The sequence below is a fragment of the Natrix helvetica genome (genome assembly GCF_964273705.1).
Source record: "Natrix helvetica genome assembly, chromosome: 8".
In the NCBI taxonomy this organism is placed as follows: domain Eukaryota; kingdom Metazoa; phylum Chordata; class Lepidosauria; order Squamata; family Natricidae; genus Natrix; species Natrix helvetica.
Genome location: NC_138559.1, coordinates 27,170,947 through 27,190,367, shown reverse-complemented (window position 1 = coordinate 27,190,367; position 19,421 = coordinate 27,170,947).

Below are 19,421 nucleotides of genomic sequence, written 5' to 3'. Positions count from 1 at the left end.
TGGGAGTTGAAGTCCACAAGTCTTAAAGTTGCCAAGTTTGGGGACCCCTGGACTAAATGGTGTCTGTAATTACTGGCTCTAACATGGTGAGAAGTGTCATTTGCAAATAGGCAGGGCAGATCTTGAGAAGCAGCAGATAACGTTCTCCAAATTTTGCAGAACTGGTGTTTCCAGAACTATGTGTAAAAAAGAGAGGAAATGAGATTTTATTTTCAACATTTACGTTTCAGGATTGAAGAGGAAATATGTAAACACAACAACGGAAAGAGGGAATGGAGAAAGGAGTAGAGGGAAAGGCAGTAAGAGAAGAGAGGAAAGGAGAGGGAAAGAAGAAAGGGAAAGGGAAAGGGAGAAGAAGAAATGGAGGGGTAGCAAGAGTAGGAGAGGGGGCAGGAAGGGGAAGAAGAGGAGAGGAGTGGGGGAGAGGAAGGGGAAGAAAAGGAAAAGGAGTGGAGGAAAGAAGAAAGTAGAGAAGAGGAGAAGAAGGGAGGGAAGGAGAAAAGGAGATGGAAGAAGAAGTAGAGTTGTTGTAAAACAAGATGGATATATGGAATGGCAGGAAAGCAATCGCAATTATATTTTTTTATTTTAGGAGGAGAAATGAATTGTTATAAATGTCAGACGATAACACATATTATTAATAATAGTTATGAGATTGTATATGTGTGAATGTATGTATGGGAAATAAAAATAAAACACTTTTTCTTTCAGTGTGGGATTCGTAGCATCTGTCAGGCGCTCCCACAATGCCTCTCTCCACTGGGCACCTGGTCATGTCTCACTCCACCCACGGAGGGGGGGGGGGGCAGGGCTACAAATCCTGACCAAAGGAACGATTCCAAGGCCCCATTCAAAGCAAACAAACCAAGAAGAGTTGGAACTGTTGGATGAAGAAAACAGATAAATGGTGTTGGGATTCTTCCTACCAAACTTTGGGGCTGTGAGAGTCCATTGGTTTCCATTTTTTTTCCAATCTCATGTTTATTTACACATAAAAGCACCACAGGCCATATTGTCAGATTTATTTCTTTTCATTTCCCCCCCCCCCCACCTTTTAATATACAAGCTTCCCTTATCCAATGAATTGAGCAAGATTTAAATCTGGCCATTTCCTAAAGCAAGCATGTTCTGCAAAGACCTTCTTGGCTTCTCCTGCTGGGACTCCATTGGAAGGTCTCTGAAGAGACGGCTGTGGTTGCACACAAACAGAGACGCCAAGACGGCGTCCAGATTGAGCTGCTTGCTTGGTGTTGGTGCGGGCCAAATCCCTTGACAAACAGTGGATGCTGTGATGTTGCAATCTTGCGAAATCTCAATACAACCCTTGTGTTTGTTTCTGTAGAAAGGAATCTTTGTTCCTTCCAGAGGCCTTGCTCTCACGCAAAATGGCCAGAACATGAAATCTGGGATTCAAGGAAGGACTTGGCCTGTGGCCACGGGCTATTTCTCTGCTGGACTGAAGGAACTCTTAGGCTCCCTGGAAACTCCTTTGGGTGAAAACACAGATAGAGAGATAGATAGATAGATAGATAGATAGATAGATAGATAGATAGATAGATAGATAGATAGATGGATGGATGGATGGATGGATGGATGGATGGATGGATGGATGGATGGATGGATGGATGGAGCATAGATAGAGAAATAAATAGATAGATAGATTGGATGGGATGGATAGAGATATAGAGAGAAAGATGATACAAAGAAATAGAGATAGAAGGAGAGGGGGGGGCAGGCAGGCAGACACAAACTCTTTCTCAATCAATCCACCTCATGGGTTTGTTGTGGAGAAAATAGTAGGACAAAGGAGTACTAGATACAGTATATTTGCCACCTTGAGTTGTATGTATGTATGTATGTATGTATGTATGTATGTATGTATGTATGTATGTATGTAGTGTGTGTGTGTGTGTATGTCAGGATATTGAATCGAATAAGAATAATTCACACAGATGTGCTTCTAAAAACTGGATGTCTCACTTTCTTAAGCCTTTGGCTCCCTCTCCTGGTGTCTCTGCCTAATGCAGGCTATGAAGAAGCTTTCAAAGGTTTCTCACTCGGCTTCTGCTTACAAAGCAGAGAGAAAGTTTCCTTCAGGATCAAGGATCTATTGGCCCTTTGGTGCCCACCAAGAGAAGAGAACGAGTGTCGCTCAGGGTTGAACTGCAGAGTCCTTGGTGCCCTTTGGGCTTGCAAATATTTGATTATCTGACTAGGTAACCTCACCTGTGCTAGTGAGGGTGAGGTTTGGTGAAGGGAAGGACTTGTTTCCTGGTGGGAACTGGGAGGGAAGGGCCTCCCAGGTGCTGGATTGCTTATGCTCTGAAGTATAAATTGACCTGGACAATCCACAGATCCCAGTGGGGTCCTTTGTGCTCTCTGAGCTCGGTTGTTTTCTTGCAGACATTTCATGACCCAACTAGGGAACATCATCAGTGCTAGAAAGGAGGGGGGTTTGCTTTCTGTTTATATAAAGTGGCTTTACCCTGTTTGTATTGATGGGAAAGATGGCTTCTCTCATTCATTCATTCATTCATTCATTCATTCATTCATTCATTCGGGAATACTTGGTGCTCTCTGAGCTTGGTGGTTTTCTTGCAAACTTTTCACAAACTGTTCCAAAAATGCTTTTTCAGGAGGCAACTGGACTTTCTTATTTTTTTTCTTTTGAAGACGTTTCGCTTCTCCTCCAAGAAGTTTCCTCAGCTCTGATAGGATAGTGGGGAATGAAAGAATCTTCTTGGATGAGAAAGGAAACATCTTCAAAAGAAAAAAAAAACAAGGAAGTTACCTCCCGAAAAAGCACCTTTGGGACAACCATGACCTGGTTGATGGACAATCTCTACTCACATTTCATGAACTGTTTAGGTAACATCATCAGTGCTAGTAGGGCCTGCGGTTTGCTGTTTATATACACGTGGCTTGCCCTGTCAGTGTTGGCAGGAGTGCCATTTCCTTCTTGATGGTTCCTTGATTAAGCTGTTATTTAATGTTTGATTGTTTGTCTAAGTCGGTAGTACTTTGGAGTATTGCTTACTACTTGATTGTTGGTCTGGTCTTCCTCCTGGCGTTAATCCTGTACTCAGTCCATGCTGGTCTCCAGCAACCTCAATGTTTTGGGCTGAATAGACATCAGGCAGCAAAAACGTGGATCTATATGAACAAGAATAAAGGGTATTTTGAAAAATGCCATCAGTTATGCTCCTCTCCCGGACGGTACGCACAACCATGGACTCTTCCCAGTTTAATCACTTCGTCCCAAAGAGAACAGCCCACACCGGACAGTCAAAAGGATTCAAAATATTGCAGAAAGTCACTGCAGTCAGCCACAAAGCTCCCGAGGAGGAATTTCTGGTATTTGCAAGAGGAGAATGACTTCCTTTCCGAAGGGACCGTTTCCCCAGAGCTTAAAGCAACCATGCAGTTCCAGGTGCTTTCCACTAGATGGCAGGCAAGGCCTGGGAAAAGCAGAGTACCCAGCAGAGAGCAGAGCCTGGCAAAGCTGGGAGGGAGGGAGGGTGGGTGAGCCAGGGCTGGGGGCAGGAAAGAGGAAGGGAAAGCAGACCTGCGGTTGATGCCCTCAACCCAGCACTGGATCTGCAGGCAGAGGGCAGCCAAGAGGTGCCCAGGCAGAGATGCTGAGGGCTCCATGGGCAGGCAAGGACTGATCCCATGGGAACTGAGCTGCCCAGGTGGATGTTATGAGCTGCTCCCAGGGAGGGGTTTGACTAAGTGGCTCAGTGGCTAAGACACTGAGCTTGTCAATCAGAAAGTCGGCAGTTTGGTGGTTCGAATCTCTAGTACAAGTCTCCTGCGTGAGGAGGGGGTTGGACTAGATGACCTCCAAGGTCCCTTCCAACTCTGTTACTGTTAAGGAGAAGGTCTCCAGCTGAGCCTGGCATGGGGCTGAGACCGCGTAGCTCGGGGCTGTCCAACCTTGGCAACTTTTAAGACTTGTGGACTTGCAACTCTCAGAATCCGCCAGCCGGCTCTGCAGGGAATTGACGTCCACAAGTCGCCAAGGGTGGAGACCCCTGGCTTAGCTTAAGATCTTGAAGAGGCTGGGGGGAGCCTGCCTGTGGTTTTCCACACACACTGAACTAGAGGCCATCTTTCCCCCTTATACCCGGCGCCAACTGGGCTCTCTGGCACTTCCACAGGGTGTGTGAATCCCAGCCTAGCTTTGCCAATCCACCCCCTGCTTAAATTCCCCACCTGTCTGTGCTGTGGGGTGTGTCCCCCCAAGGATCTCCTTGGGCTCATGCTGAAAACTGAGGCCACCCAACCATTTTTGAGCCACTTGCTGCGTTTTCCATCCCTTCTCACTAGAGGCAGGTACAAACCGAAGCCAACATGCGTGCAAACAGACTCCCAAGCAAAGCCAAAATGAATGCAGTCAAACATTGGTAACGCTAAGCACAGCTAACTCTCCCATAAAACCCCAAATTCTTATTAATTGTGCTTCGGGGGAGGGGGGAGAGAAGATCAAATGGCCCTCGGCCCTCGCCTTCCCTTCTTCTAAAAGGGAGAGAAACAGTGGAGCTTTTAAGGGATAACAACATCCACTTTATTTTCTCAAGCACCGTTCTCAAATTACTCTTCTGGGATCCAGCAAAAGCTTCTGGGCATCTCGTAATGTGACTGGGCTAAAAAAAGCCGCAGGCCCCCTTCCTATTCCCAATTCTGTGGAAAAGTGCATTTGTCTGCAGCCCATTTGCACACGCTGGGAGGAACCGTATTGAATCGTGCCCATCAAGTGTGCAATTTGCAGCGTGTGCGCTTAAAGAGCGGGAATTAAAATCAAGATTTGGATGAGTGTGTGTGTTTGTAAGGTTCTACACTTATAAGTCAGGTTCTACATTTAGGCAAGAAAAACGAAATGCACGGGTACAGTATAGGTGGTATCTTCCTCAATAGTAGTAACTGTGAGAGGGATCTTAGTGGACAACCATTTAAATAGGAGCCAAAAAAGCCAACACAGTTCTAGGCTACATAAACAGAGGGAGAGAATCAAGATCACATGAAGGGTTAATCCCACTTTATAAGGCCTTGGTAAGGCCACACTTGGAATACGGTATCCAGTTTTGGTTGCCATGATGTAAAAAGGATGTGGAGACTCTAGAAAGAGTGCAGAGAAGAGCAACAAAGAGGATTAGGGGACTGGAGACTAAAACATATGAAGAACGGTTGCAGGAACTGGGTATGTCTAGTTGAATGAAAAGAAGGACTAAGGGAGACATGATAGCAGTGTTCCAATATCTTAGAGGTTGCCACAAAGAATAGGGAGTTAAGCTATTCTCCAAGGCACCTGATGGTAGAGCAAGAAGCAATGGGTGGAAACTCATCAAGGAGAGAAGCAACATAGAACTGAGGAGAAATTTCCTGACAGTGAGAACAATTAATCAGTGGAACAGCTTGCCACCAGAAGTTGTAAATGCTCCAACACTGGAAGTCTTTAAGAAGATGTTGGACAATCATTTGTCTGAAGTGGTGTAGGGTTTCCTGCCTAAGCAGGAGGTTGGACTAGTAGACCTCCAAAGTCCTTTCCAACTCTATTATTCTATTTGTGTGTGTGTGTGTGTGTGTGTGTGTGTGTGTGTTTGGAATCCTGAGTAAAAATGTCAAAGGTATGGGTTTTAAGTATGCCTTCTCTATCTGACATTTAAAGTCTTCCTTTTAGAGTACTGAGTGGGCCAGTGGCCAGATGTGCAGCACCAGAGATGCGATGGCCTCTCACCATTAATTGGCTAATTACCTGGCATGCCAAATGGCATTTTACACCTTGCCTGCTTCTCCTTGACTCCTTTCCCAGAGGCAGCTGTCCATTTCACTGGATTTGGCCTCTTTTGATAATCAGGGGTTCTCCCCCGCTTCTCTTCTTGGAAACTCAGGGAGAAGGAAGGGATCACGTAGGTCAAATGTAGGAGAACGCCCCTGCTGGCTCTTTGGCTTGGTGGTTTCTTGCCTCCTGTGAGACGATTCCTTGGGCTTTTCTTTTGAGGGCTAAGATGTTGTCTTGCTTGTGCAGTCACAAAAAAACCGCCAGTAATTACAGCCTGGAGATAGATTTACCGCACACACACGCAAGGCTCCTCTTATCCTCTTTGTTTAAAACTCTTCCGTCTTTTATTCCTTGCTTTCAGGAATATAAAACGTGATGGCGTTTTTGGCAAACCTGCCACTTTGCTTTGCCATTTATGACTCCCTTTGTAGAGATATCTTGCTCATAAAGGAGGCTTCCCTCCCTCCGCCCCTTGCCTGGCTGAAAGTGGTTAGTTAGGAAATGCACCACTGCCCAATTGGGGGGGTTTCGGGGCTCCCCTTAGCCAGGAACCCATTGCAGTGGAAGGGCAGGTTAAAGGCCTATGGGTCAGGGCCCTTCCTGCCAGCCTCTGCCCTCAGCTCAATCAGAAGAGCGCCAGGAGGGGCCCTGGTGGTGGGATTCAACCGGTGTAACAACCAGGTCACTGGGTGCACACTTTGCGCCCGCCCGCTAGCTTCGTTCGTGTACTCACCAAATATGCACTCTACGCATGCGCAGTTCATTTCAAAACAGCTCTAAAAATGTCCTCCTACGGCAGAACAGCTGAGGCGTGGCAATGCGCTCTGCTGCACCTGTCAGCTGGGCTTCAGACAAAGGAAGTATAGGACAGACTCGTGCAGGGGCAGGCAGGTGGGCCCATCTGATTGTCAGAGTGAACCTGTTCGCTTCCAGCTGATCGTCGGAGCCACCAATTTCCCCGAAACGGTCTGAACCAGCTGAATCCCTCCCCTGCTTGGGGGTCTTCTAGTCCAATCCCCTGCTCAAGCAGGAGACCCCATGCAATTTCAGACAAGACCTCTAGACTTCAACCCACAGAATTCCCCGGCCAGCCATGATTTATTTGTTTATTTAGAAAATGTATATTGCCGCCTACTCGCACAGACTCAAGGCAAAGGCAAAGTAAAGGCAAAGGTTCCCCTCGGACTCTAGGGGGCGCTGCTAATTGTATACGTACAATGACAATAACGTAAAGAAGGGCTAAAAGGCAAAGGTTCCCCTTGCATGTATGTGCTAGTCGTTCCTGACTCTAGGAGGCGGTGCTCATCTCCGTTTCAAAGCCGAAGAGCCAGCGCTGTCCGAAGACGTCTCCGTGGCCATGTGGCCGGCATGGCTCAATGCTGAAGGCGCATGGAACGCTGTTCCCTTCCCACCAAAGGTGGTTCCTATTTTCCCACTTGCATTTTTTACCTGCTTTCGAACTGCTAGGTTGGCAGAAGCTGGGACAAATCACGGGAGCTCCGTTACACGGCGCTAGGGATTCGAACTGCCAAACTTCTGACCTTTCTGATCGGCAATATCGACAACAAAGCGGCTTACAAGGATATAAAAGAAATAAAAAGAAAAATGATAAAATAATAGCCACATCCCGGTGACAACACACATTCGTAGTAGCCATTTAATGGGCTCCATCCCACTCTGGGTTCCCCAGGCCCACTGTCAGAACCAGGACTTCAGGGGCTTCCAAAAGAGTATCGGGGGGGGGACCAGTCTAATTTCCAGGTGGGGGGGGGGTGATGATTTTCCAGAGAGAGGGAGCCACCATGGAGAAGACCCTTCTTCTGGGCTACACCAGAAGTATCTCCTTAGGGGACAGGACCCGCAACAGGTCTTCCTCCCTGCTCTAGTGGGTCTGCTAGATGTGACCGGCAAGAGATGGTCCCTTAATGACTGTCTGATTCACTTAACAACCACAGCAAAAAAGAGCACGAAACTCAGATGCAACCCACGTATCATCTTGCTCCACAATGAAAATTCCGGTCCCCGTTGTGGCCAAGAACTCTTTGTAATCCCAGTGGAACTCCCTGCTACCAGATCTGTTGTGACTTTGCAACCCCCGGGACAAGGACAGAAGGATCCTTTTCAACCCTGCCTCAATTTCCCTGGATGAGAGGAGCGCCCCAACCAGAGGAATAAAACTTTTCCAGGCGCAGGATACCGCCACCGGGCCAAACGATCGTGCACAGATGGTAGCGAGATAAATGGTGCCATCTTTTTACTGTAGCTTTCGGGCTATAATTCCTCCTCGACATTTATGAGATGCAGTTCCCCCCCTCCCCTTTCCTCTTTCCTTGCGGGGCTGCGCATCTCCCGACAGCGGCAGCCAGCCAGCCAGCCAGCGAGGTGGGAAGCGGCACCCGACGTTAATAATGTGGCTGGCACTTCAGCCCTTCTCCATTTCTCTCCTCCAATTTTCCTCAGTGACAATTTATAGGCGGGTTTGATGCTTGAATAGCTGTGGCTGCTCAGTAATATGTATTCTCTGTAAGTGTTCCCTGCTGTGGCGTATCCTAAGAGAGCTCCATCAAATAATTATCTCCCCCTCCTCCGTTTTTATATATATTCTCAGCCTCTTTCATTCGATCTGCATCACTATAAAATATTCCACTCTCGGGGAGGTGGACCGGCTCGGCTCCCAGCCTTCGCTGACTGTAAAAAGGGTATTTATGTCCGATATTAAGTCCACTCGACGCAGGGCCTCCATCTTAGCATTTTTCCCACTGTGGATGCCTTCCCATCTCCATAAGTTTGTCTCGGCTGCTTCCATCACATCGGGAGGCTTAGAGGCGCTTTGCAAGGACCGTGGCTGGTCCACAAAAGCCGAAGTCACGCATGAGAGCTTCCCCACCGCAGGTTCTGTGGTGCTTTCATGGACCTCCCTAAAACTAATTCTCCTGGGCTCAACGGGGATGGATGTCACCCAACAAAGCATCCTGAAGCATGCCTGAGATCCAGCTGGCAGTGGTAGCTCTTCTGGGGCCTTATCCTGGAAGCAAAACGACCCTTTCTTCAAAAATACTTGATGGAACCATCAAGTTGAAAGCCTGTTATGGGACTACTAGAGTCCCATAACAGGAATATGGCAATAGCAATAGCCTTTAGACTTATATGCCACTTCACAGTGCTTTACAGCCCTCTCTAAGTGGTTTGCAGAGTCAGCATCTTTTCCCCAACAATCTGGGTCCTCATTTTACCCACCTCGGAAGGACGGAAGGCTGAGTCAACCAAACTCCTGAATGTGGGCAGACTTTGCCTACAATACTGCATTCAAACCACTGGGAAGGAAGGAAGGAAGGAAGGAAGGAAGGAAGGAAGGAAGGAAGGAAGGAAGGAAGGAAGGTCCATAGCAATAGCACTTATATGGCACTTCACTGTGCTTTTACAGCCCTCTCTAAGTGGTTTAGAGAGTCAGCATCTTTTCCCCAACAATCTGGGTCCTCATTTTACCCACCTCAGGAGGACGGAAGGCTGAGTCAACCTTGAGCCTTGGTGAGATTTGAACTGCCAAATTGCAGGCGGCCGGCAGTCAGCAGAAGTAGTAGTACTGCACTCTAAGCAGAGGTGGGTTGCTCCTGGTTTGGCCTGGATCGAGCAAACTGGTAGTAGTGGTGGTGGAAGGCTCTGCCCACCTGCCTGGATGCTTTTGCGCACGTGCAGAACCTTCTGTGCACGCTCAGAAGCCTTGCGTGTGTTTGCGAGCGTGCCCAAACCAGTAGTAAAAAAATTGGCAACCCACCACTGATTCTAACCACTGCGCCACTGAGGCTCTATCTCCTGAGAGAGAGAGCCCATTATGGGCTCCTTTGCACTCTGCACATGATATCTGGCACAGACTCTGCTTTAGAAGGTCCTCCTGCTTAGAGGAGATCTTCCGAAGGGATGCTGGAAGCTCACGTTGGAGCTCATGGCTTAGCGTGCACTTGAATCTGATCTATGGATCACCATTTAAAACAAATGATTGTCCAATCTCTTCCTTAAAACCTCCAGTGTTGGGGCATTCACAACTTCTGGAGGCAAGCTGTTCCACTGATTAATTGTTCTGTTAGCAAATTTCTCCTTAGTTCTGGTTGCTTCTCTCCTTGTTTAGTTTTCATCACTTGCTTCTTGTCCTGCCTTCAGGTGCTTTGGAGAATAGCTTGACTCCCTCTTCTTTGGGGCAGCCCCTGAGATATGGGAACACTGCTATCAAGTCATCTCTAGTCCTTCTTTCCATTGAACTGGACATTAACTAAACTACTCAAAGAGAGAAGCAACTTAGAACTAAGGAGAAATTTCTGGACAGTGTGAACAAGTACGGCCATCAATGGAACAGCTTCCCTCCAGAGGTCATGGGTGCTCCATCACTGGAAGCCTTTAAGAAGGGAAGCCACTTGACCAGGATGGCACAGGGTCTCCTGCTTGAGGGGCTGGGGGGGTTGGACTAGAAAACCTCCAAGGTCCCTTCCAATCTGTTGTTCTGTTATGCATTCCACCTCCTGTCCTTCTCTGGGGTCCAAGAGATTGTCTTGCAACATTGCTCTGGAGACAGATGGTCAGCAACAGGAGTGGAAATATTTAAGAAACGTTTAAAAGAGCAACAGTTAAACTGAACGGAGCCTTCTTGTTTGAAGGCCAGTCGGAAGTTGCGGGAGGGACGACCCATGGCAGTTTGGCTACTATTCAGAGCCCCTCTCTGCTCCAAACTCCCCAAAACTCCATGTTGCAAGCTCTTTGCAGATTTGGCTGCTGCCATTAAAGTGGGAAGAATGGCCTGGAGAAGAGGGGACTCTGCTCTCAAGACCTTGCCTTATTTTGGCTTCTTGGCTTGGCCTTAAGCAGCTGGAATCTCTCCCCTAGCAAGGGTTAAGCGGAATATGTAAAATAAACTCCACAGCTCTGCTCTTCAGGGTTTGGGGTGGTTATTTTTCTTTCTTTCCCTTTTTCTTTTTTTAAGCAATGCGGTATAATCACAGTCTACCAGCAGGTTGCATTTCCAGCAGGAGGGTTGAGAATTATTTTCTGGAGTTTGCAATATAGAACTTAAATTAAGCCACAGAAGTCGGGGGAGCTCCCTGATGCCACGCTAAATTCTCAGCAGCCTCGGCTTTGTATTAAAGTCTTCGCTGGCAATTAGGTTCATTAACTATCACAATACCTTATTTATTACGCGGCGTGCCATATGGTTTCCCAAGCTAAAGAACGGCGCCCCGCTCCGGCACGAACCGTTCGGTGTCATAAAAATGTTCACAAATAATGTTACAGCTCTCGGGGGCAAAGAGGCTCCGGAGGTTGTGGGGGTCAGAAACAGCGGGGAGGAATATGAGGGCATATTTCTTCCTCTTTCCCTCTGGCATGCAGAAGAGAGAGGAATGGAGGCAGGAAGGCTGGCAGGATGGATTCCCCGGGATTTGCAAACCTTCCTGAATCTCACATTTCCCACAGAGCAATGGCCAGAACAAAAAGGGACTTCTAGCATGCACCCAGATCTTTGTCCAGCTGGATCCTGCCAAGGGCTCCCTTTGGCCCTTTCCCCTGGCATGTGGGGTGCAACGGCAGCAGGACCTTCTTAAGGTGTGGTCAAAAAATGGAAATAAGCTCTGCAAACAAAGCTGGCCTGGCATTTACTTAATTTGTTGGACACATTTATTTGGCAACCCAACCCAAATTTCATGGTCCCTTCTATTAGGGATGTACATCTGGTGGGATCATGAACCTTTTCAGTGGTGGCCGCTTCACTTTCGAATCGAGGGGAGATATGGTCCCTCAACTAGGCCATAGCTTTTGAGAACTGAACTAAAGCCTACGTCCTCAGAGATACAACTAGGTTAACCTGGGTAGTAAAGCCCCCAAGATATTTATTGCAGCAACAGAATGGACTACAATGACCAGAATCCACTTTTTGTCTGCCCCAGAAAACTGGCTTGAGTCGTCCGTCCCCTTGGTTCCCACCTGACTGGCACTTCAGAGCTGCCACTCTGGCAAGAGAAGCACCCGCCAGGAAAAACTGGGCAGGAATCCAAAGGAGGAAGACACAAATTAACCATAGCTTCTTGGGGAGAAATGGGCCTAAAAATAAATAAGCCACCCTTTTGACTAAAAACGAGCTGCCCGTGTGGTATAGCTGCATTGGGAGAAAGCGGGCACCGAAGGGAGCCTTGCTTTGTTAGTGACGCTGGATGCTAAGTTTCTCCTGAGGTCACAAGTTCTGGGCCTGGTGGAGAGTCCAGGCTTCAGTCCAGAAGGCTGGGCTATTTCTACTGACCCCCAGCATTTCTCCTGCCAAATCAAATGAGCAGGGGGAGGAATTGCTGGGTGTTAGCGGGCATATCTGCAAACCTTCACAAAGGAGTGGGAAGATCTGGTGAATTCCTTCTTCATCTGGATGGGAGAAGAGGAAAATTCAGAAGAAGGTGAGCCCTGAGGCTGGGTCAGATCTAGAATTGCCTTAGCCCACCTCTCCGTGGCCCTCACATTCTGCAGATGTTTCCCAGCAGCTGGCACTTGAGTAAGGAACACGGTCTTTGATTGGGTGATACAGCCATCAAGATGACAGCAATGCCCTCCATGATTCTGGCCACCTTCTTCCAAACCAGTGGCCCTCAACATCTCCAAAACCTGCCTCCCATTTTTTAACACAAAGGAATAGATCCGCTCATTTATTCCAAGGGAATTGCACCACCAAGGCTGTCTCTCGATTAACCAGGGCCGCTGTTGCAAAACTCTGATGGGCTACCTGTGGAGCTTCAGCCTCTCCCCCGGGCGGCGGCTGCTCTGTCCCTTGACCAAGACCTCTTATTAAAGCCTCCTTACTCAACGGGCAATTGATCTTATTGACTGGCTGGAGCCATGCCTGATTTCAGCCCAATTGCTTTGCTGTTGCTCTTGAGTTGCTCAGTTTCTGCCCTTAGGAATTCTTCATGCTCAACCCCTTGGACATAAATTTCTTGGGAAACAGACCCTTGGGACATGAAAAGCCCATTATTCCTTCCATTCTGCACCAGACAGAAATGTAGCTTGCATTTAACTGTGCACAGTTAATCCTAGGTACTGTTCATTTTTTTTAAAAACAAAATGTCGTATGGGGATGAAAGCTACTGTACAAGGAAATAAAGCCCGTGGCTGAGAACCCAACCTGGCTGTAATTAGAATTATAGTCCACATTTTTGTTTTTGGATGGGGAGTGGGCTGCGTGGCTGCATAGGAAGTCCATAAAGGTAAAGGTTCCCCTCGCACATATGTGCTAGTCGTTCCCGACTCTAGGGGGCGGTGCTCATATCCGTTTCAAAGCCGAAGAGCCAGCGCTGTCCGAAGACGTCTCCGTGGTCATGTGGCTGGCATGACTAAACACTGAAGGTGCACAGAACGCCGTTACCTTCCCATCAAAGGTGGTTCCTATTTTTCTACTTGCATTTTTAACGTGCTTTCAAACTGCTAGTTTGGCAGAAACTGGGACAAGTCATGGGAGCTCACTGCATTAAGCGGCGCTAGGGATTCGAACCACTGAACTGCTGACCTTTCTGATCGACAAGGTCAGCGTCTTAGCCACTGAGCCACCGCATCCCTCTAGGAAGTCAAGTGCAAGACTGTAGTTGGGCTTTTGAGAAGCCCCTTCAGGTATCTGATCCAGACCCTGTGAAGAAGCAGAGCGATGTGTCCAGACAAGGATTTGGGATCTACGTCAGCAGCCCTTCTCTCCACGGCATCGGCTGGGCTTTGAAAAGAAGGGGAAGTGGGCCTCTGCCATGAAAGTTGCAGGAAGATTCTTCTTGCAAAGCTCCATTGTACCAACCAGAATTTTTTAGAGTCGAGCAGAATGGAAACGCAACCAAGAAGAACCTTGGTATCCACCAACTAATATGCAGTCATCTCAGTAAGTTTCTCATTGTTTAGATATGAAGGTTTCTGTAACTGCTTCTCCTTGTCTTTTCAAGCCAAAGGACTTTGTCAATTGTCTTGATTGACAAAACTATCAGAAGTCTCTGAGGCATTGGGATTTCTAGCAGGATAAGAGACCAAGGGCTGCTGTATCTCCTGCAAATATATTAAAGAAATAAAATGGGTTAATAGATAACTTAGCAAATTGCCAGTCATGGTTGGGTGTAGCTACTTGATGAGGCTTTAGCTCTCTGGGAGGAGATCAAAAACCAGTTCTCCGATAGCAGAAGATGCTCTTCCACTGCAGTCATCTAGGTCAAAAGCAGGAAGAATCACATGGGTCTTTCAATTGAAGCCAAAAGAGATGGAAGTCCATGTTCCTCAGCATTGGCTTGCTTCATGGGAGGCCCTACCTGAGAGGGATGCTCCCTGTGAACCTCAGAAGGAGCCATCTTCTCACTTGTCTGCCAGGAAAGATCTGTCTTCCCTGGCAGGAGGCCCTGTCACTCACAGCATTCAATGAGGCTGGTTGGCAACCCTCTGCTGCCTCTATGATGCTCTTTATCATCTTGGATAACCACCTCCTCCTCCTCCTCCTCCTCCTCCTCCTCCTCCTCCTCCTCCTCCTCCTCCTCCTCCTCCTCCTCCTCCTCCCTAGCATATTCCCACAAGTGCAGGGTCTACGTTTCTTGGAAAACCATGACTGCCCAAAATAAACAGGATAATGTTCCCTGGAAATTATGCAAGGTTCTTTCATTTCCTTAAGAATGGGGGGAGGTAACGGAGACGATCTTGGGAATTTTGACAGGAAAAAAAGGTGAAGATTCACCAATTGATACCCTCTTGAAATCTTCCCTCCCAATGAAACAAAAGTAAATTAATCTATAAATGACTCTTACAATCTTAGGTTGATAATTTCACAAGAAGCAGTGTTTATCATGGCCAGGGTGTCTGATGAGTCAAGAAGATCTTAACTCAAATTCTCCTTCTTGCACAAAACTTTTGATATATGATCATCTTCCTTCTCTTCTTGGGCAATGTTCTATCTTGTCCATCCCGTCCTTGGGGAGCTAATCAGAAGGCCATTAAGTCCAAGGAGTCATACCCCTGCCAGACCCCTTCGCTGGGCCCTTCTTAAGGGGGCATTTTCATGTTTTAACTTTGCCTGAGTGTAGGTGTTTTTTTGGAGGATGAATGGCTGCAAAAGTTGATGGAGTTAGCAAGGATGGCTAAATTGACTGCCTTGATTAAGAAATATAATTAATTTTGTTTCCATTTGGAAACCACTTCTGGACTTTGTACTTGAGGTGGGGAAAAAAAAGAAACGTTGATTTGGGGTTTCACTGATTAGATAGGTTTGTAGTTACAGAAGTCGCTAATCTATATTATTATGTCAAAGTTAAAAGTTGAGGTTGTATGTTATTGCCTTATTCTACTGCGCCAAAAGGAGTTAGAAGTCAATACTTTTCCTTTTTCCCCCTTTTTCCAAACACTTTTCCCTTTTCCCCTTCTCTTCCCCTATTTTCCTATCATTCTCATTTTACTTTGCATTTTTTTTTTTGGTATTTTATATTTTAAACGAATAAAAATGGATCACTGCACAGAGAAAGCAAAGTCTGTTGGATCTCCTTGAAGATGGCTAAGTGATCTTGTCCCATTTCTAGTGGTCGAAGGGAAGAGATGGACGTACGGAGGGCGGGGAAAGAAAATACACCATTGTGCAGCCAATGTGGTGAAACACACACCTATCAACTCAACCCAGGCTGCTCCTTCCAACGTTAAGTCTACGGAAAACGAAGGAGAGCTGCTGTCTACGTAAGAGTTGTAAAGATGATTAGTTCGTGGCTGCTCCAAGGGGCATTTTATGACAACAATGAGTTGAACTGCATTGTCAGAGAGGGAAAAGAGGAGGGGGAGCTTGAATGCCCAGGGCTGGCAGGCCCATTTCGCCATGCAATGGAAGCCCCCCTCTCTTGCTGAGTTACTCTTGATAATAAGCTTCCTTTTTCTCTAGCTGGTTCAGGGAAATTGGAGAATGAAATTCTGTGATCTGGGCTGCCTATCCTGGCCCATGGCTGAATAAAGCCTCCAAGTGTTTGCAGGCTTAGGACCTTAAGCTCCTTCTTCCCTCAGGGATGTGGCCAGATCCCTCCCTCCCTCCCTCCCTCCCTCCTGGGTCCCAGAGATTAGAAATAGGAGCCAGCATGTGATATGATTCCTCTACTCTGCCTGCAACTCTTCCCAGTTCAGAGTGGATTCAGATGATGGTGCAGAGAAGGAGATACTGTAAGTCTCATTTCTGCTCCTTTTTGGTAGAGCTTCAAGGTCTCATCTTCTGCCTTTGCACGGATTTGATTTCCGACAGAGAAGGTAGAGGAGTCCTGGGTGCTCTCTGAGCTTGGTGGGTTTTCTTGCAGACATTTCATCACCCAATCTAGGTAACATCATCGGTGCTAGCAAAAAAAAAGCAACTTATGGCATTTGTTCCAGCAGTGCAGCAAGAAAACCACCAAGCTCTGAGAGCACCAAAGACCCCTCATTTCAACCCTGAGCTACAAAAATTCTCCTTTATTGGTAGAGAAGTCAGAATTTGGCCCATTCTGGCTCCCCCTCCGGATTTCCAGCTATCTCTTCTGCATGTCCTTTGCCGATTCCTACTGAAGGAGGACACTTTGCTTTCTCGGGACTTGCCACCAAATGTGGCCAGTTGTGCTCAGAAAGTACGATACACACATCAGGCTGGAATTCATCGCTCCTGTAGGTTCCACGTGTGTTTTGATAGAATGGGTTTTTTTCTACCAGAAGCCACCAGCGAGGAGACCGTTCTGCTCCTTAGGACCTCCTGTCCCCTGATGTCTTTGGCACCCCCAAAAAGGCCGGACCTTAAAACCAGCTTTATTTTGGAGGCCATTGGTCCATCCCAGTATTTCCCACCTGCCTGCAGAACAACTGATGCAATCTTTCCTTCAGCAAGCCAGAAGCTCAGCCCAGAGGCCTCCTGGTGCTTCTCTGCAGCTCAGCTAAGGGCTTGGCATCCCTGCCCTTTGCTACCAGGCTGATCCAGCTAAATAGGTGCTCTTATCTGCTCCCTGCATACATTAAACACTATTATAATTATCAGCACTTTTCCCTTCTGCAAATTACATTCGCCCTGGCATGAGCCTTGGGGCATCTCTGTTCTTAATGCATTTCTTACTTTGCTATTTAACTGGCAACAATATTGGGTCACGGCCTATTTGTAGCATCTCAGGGCCAGGCCGGGCACTGCCTTCCCCAAGAGGCAGAGATCAAACCCAACTCGCCGAAGTCGGGGAAACCTCTCTTGGGCTCTGCTCTGCAGAAGATCCTGCCACCCTGGTCACCTTGCTTGGTTGCAGCAGAGGTGGGTTGCCAATTTTTCTACTCCCGGTTTGGGTGTGCTCCTGTGCGCACTTGCCCATGTGCAATGCTTTTGCTGATCCAGGCCAAACCTGTGGCAACCCACCTCTGGTTTGCAGCCTTTTGACTAAAATGGCAAGATGCGTCAGTTGGAGGACAGCCGTGCTTCTACATAATCCGAGTCTGTGGAAGCCGAATTGAATGTGCTTTTCAAAAAACTTTTGCTTCTAAATGTCTACAGAGATTCTCAGCCCTCCAGCAGGTCTTGGTTGTCCCAAAGGTGCTTTTTTCAATAGGCAACTGAACTTTCTGGTTTTTCTTTGAGGAAGTTTTGCTTCTCATCCAAGAAACTTTTTCAGCTCTGCTTTCCCACCATCCAGTCAGGGCCGAAGAAGCTTCTTGGATGAGAAGCAAAACTTCTTCAAAGAAAAAACAGAAAGTCCACCTGCCTCTTGAAAAAGATCACCTTTAGGAATTTGTTTCTAGAGTACAGGGAAGTAAAGGATGAAATCCTGGAGGGGAGTGCTGTGTGTGTGTGTGTGTGTGTGTTTTGACACTGCTTCTTCTTGTGTGGTGTGTTTTGGCCCAGCTCAGGCAGGGAAGGGGTCAGGTGAAGTTTTGCAAGTTAGCAGGTATGGTGTCTTCCTCCTTCCAGCAAAGGTGAACTTATTCTGGCACAGACTCTCCCAGTGGGTAGGGTCCCCCACACCCCACCCCTCACTCCTGGGTCATTCTTAGGGCTGGACAGCCCAGGGGACGGATGCGGACTTGGCTCCTTTCCTTTCCTTGCTTGCAGCCGCTCCCTGGCATCCCCCCCCCCAGGTTAACAGATGAACAGAGTTAGAAGGGACCTTGGAGGTCATCTAGTCCAACCCCCACCCAAGCAGGAGATCCTACACCATTTATGACAGATGGCAGTCCAGTCTCTTCTTGAAAGCCTCCAGTAATGAAGCTCCCACAACTTCTGAAGGCAACTTCTTTTCCATGGGTTGATTGTTCTCACCGTCAGGAAATTCCTCCTTATTTCTAAGTTGCTTCTCTCCTTGATTAGTTTCCATCCATTGCTTCTTCTCTTGCCTTCTGGTGCATTGGAGAACAGGTTGACCCCCTCCCTCTTCTTTGGGGCAGCCCCTCAGATATTGGAAGGCTGCTATCATGTCTTCCCTGGTCCTTCTTTTCGCTTTACTAGCCACGCCCGGTTTTCCTACAACCCTTGTTCTTCCCCAACTGGCGCCCTCCAGCCCCCCCCCCCCCCCCCATCCTCGCGCTGCAACTCTAACGGGCTCCAAGTGAATCCATCTAAACGGGCCTGGAGCGGACAACGCCGCGCTTCCCTCCCACCTCCTCCTGGACGGGGCGGCCGGGTGTGCCGGGGAAGGGCGCTCTCGGGGACGGGGACGGGGAGCTGGCTGCCGGGGTCGGAGGACTCCCGCGCGGCTCCCCCCACTCAGAGTCGGGGCGCGGGCGAGCCGGGGCAGCAGCAGCAGCAGGTGCGTGGGGGCGGGGCCGAGAGAAAGGGGCGTGTCTGGCCTCCGCCCGCCCTCGCCAGCTGCCGCCGCCGCCTCCATGTTGGAAGCGGGCAAGCGGCGAGCGCTGTCCAGCACCGGCGCCCCGCTCGCTCCAGGGCCGGAGGGGGGGGGCGCCTGAGAGGGCGGGGCCGCAGCCGGGCTGCCCCCCTCCCTTCCCCTCCCCCCGACAGCGCCGTTACCTCAGCCCCCCCTCCCAGCACTCCTGACTGGGACCCCCCACCCCGCCCGAAGAGAGGCGGGGTGGAGGGCGACCCTTCGGCCTCTGCGCCCCCTTTTGCCCCCGTCCCGCGCGGCTGGGGGTGGGCAGAGGGGGCCAAGCGGGCGTCTTCCCGAGGTGCCAGAGCATGTGCAGAGTGCCGCTCCGCCGCCAGGCGCGCATCTTCCCTCCTTCCGGGGGGCGCGGCCGAGCGGAGCCAGGACGGGCCAGGGGTGCCAGAGCATGTGCAGAGTGCCCTCGGGCGCCGGCCCCCCATCTCCCCCCCCCCGCACCGAGGGGGCGGAGGAGGCGGGGGCCGCGCCCCCCCCCTCAGTCCGAGCGGGCCGAGTGTGGCGGGCGGCCTGTGCTCCTCGGGGCCGGGCACTAGGGGTCAGGGCAGCCCGGGCGGGCGGGCGTCGGGCCGGTGCCAGCAGTCAAGATGGTTTCCGGCGGGGGCTTCGCGGGGGAGGCGGGCGGGGGAGGGGCGGCTCCGACGCGCCTCGCCAGCCCGGCAACGTCAGGCAGCGGCTGGTGATTTGCTGGCCGCGCCGCCGAGCCCCGCTAGAGAGGCTGGAAGCGGGCGCTGCGAACTCGCCTGCCGCGCCGCCGGCGATGCTCTGTCCTCGGCCGCCGCCGCGGGGTC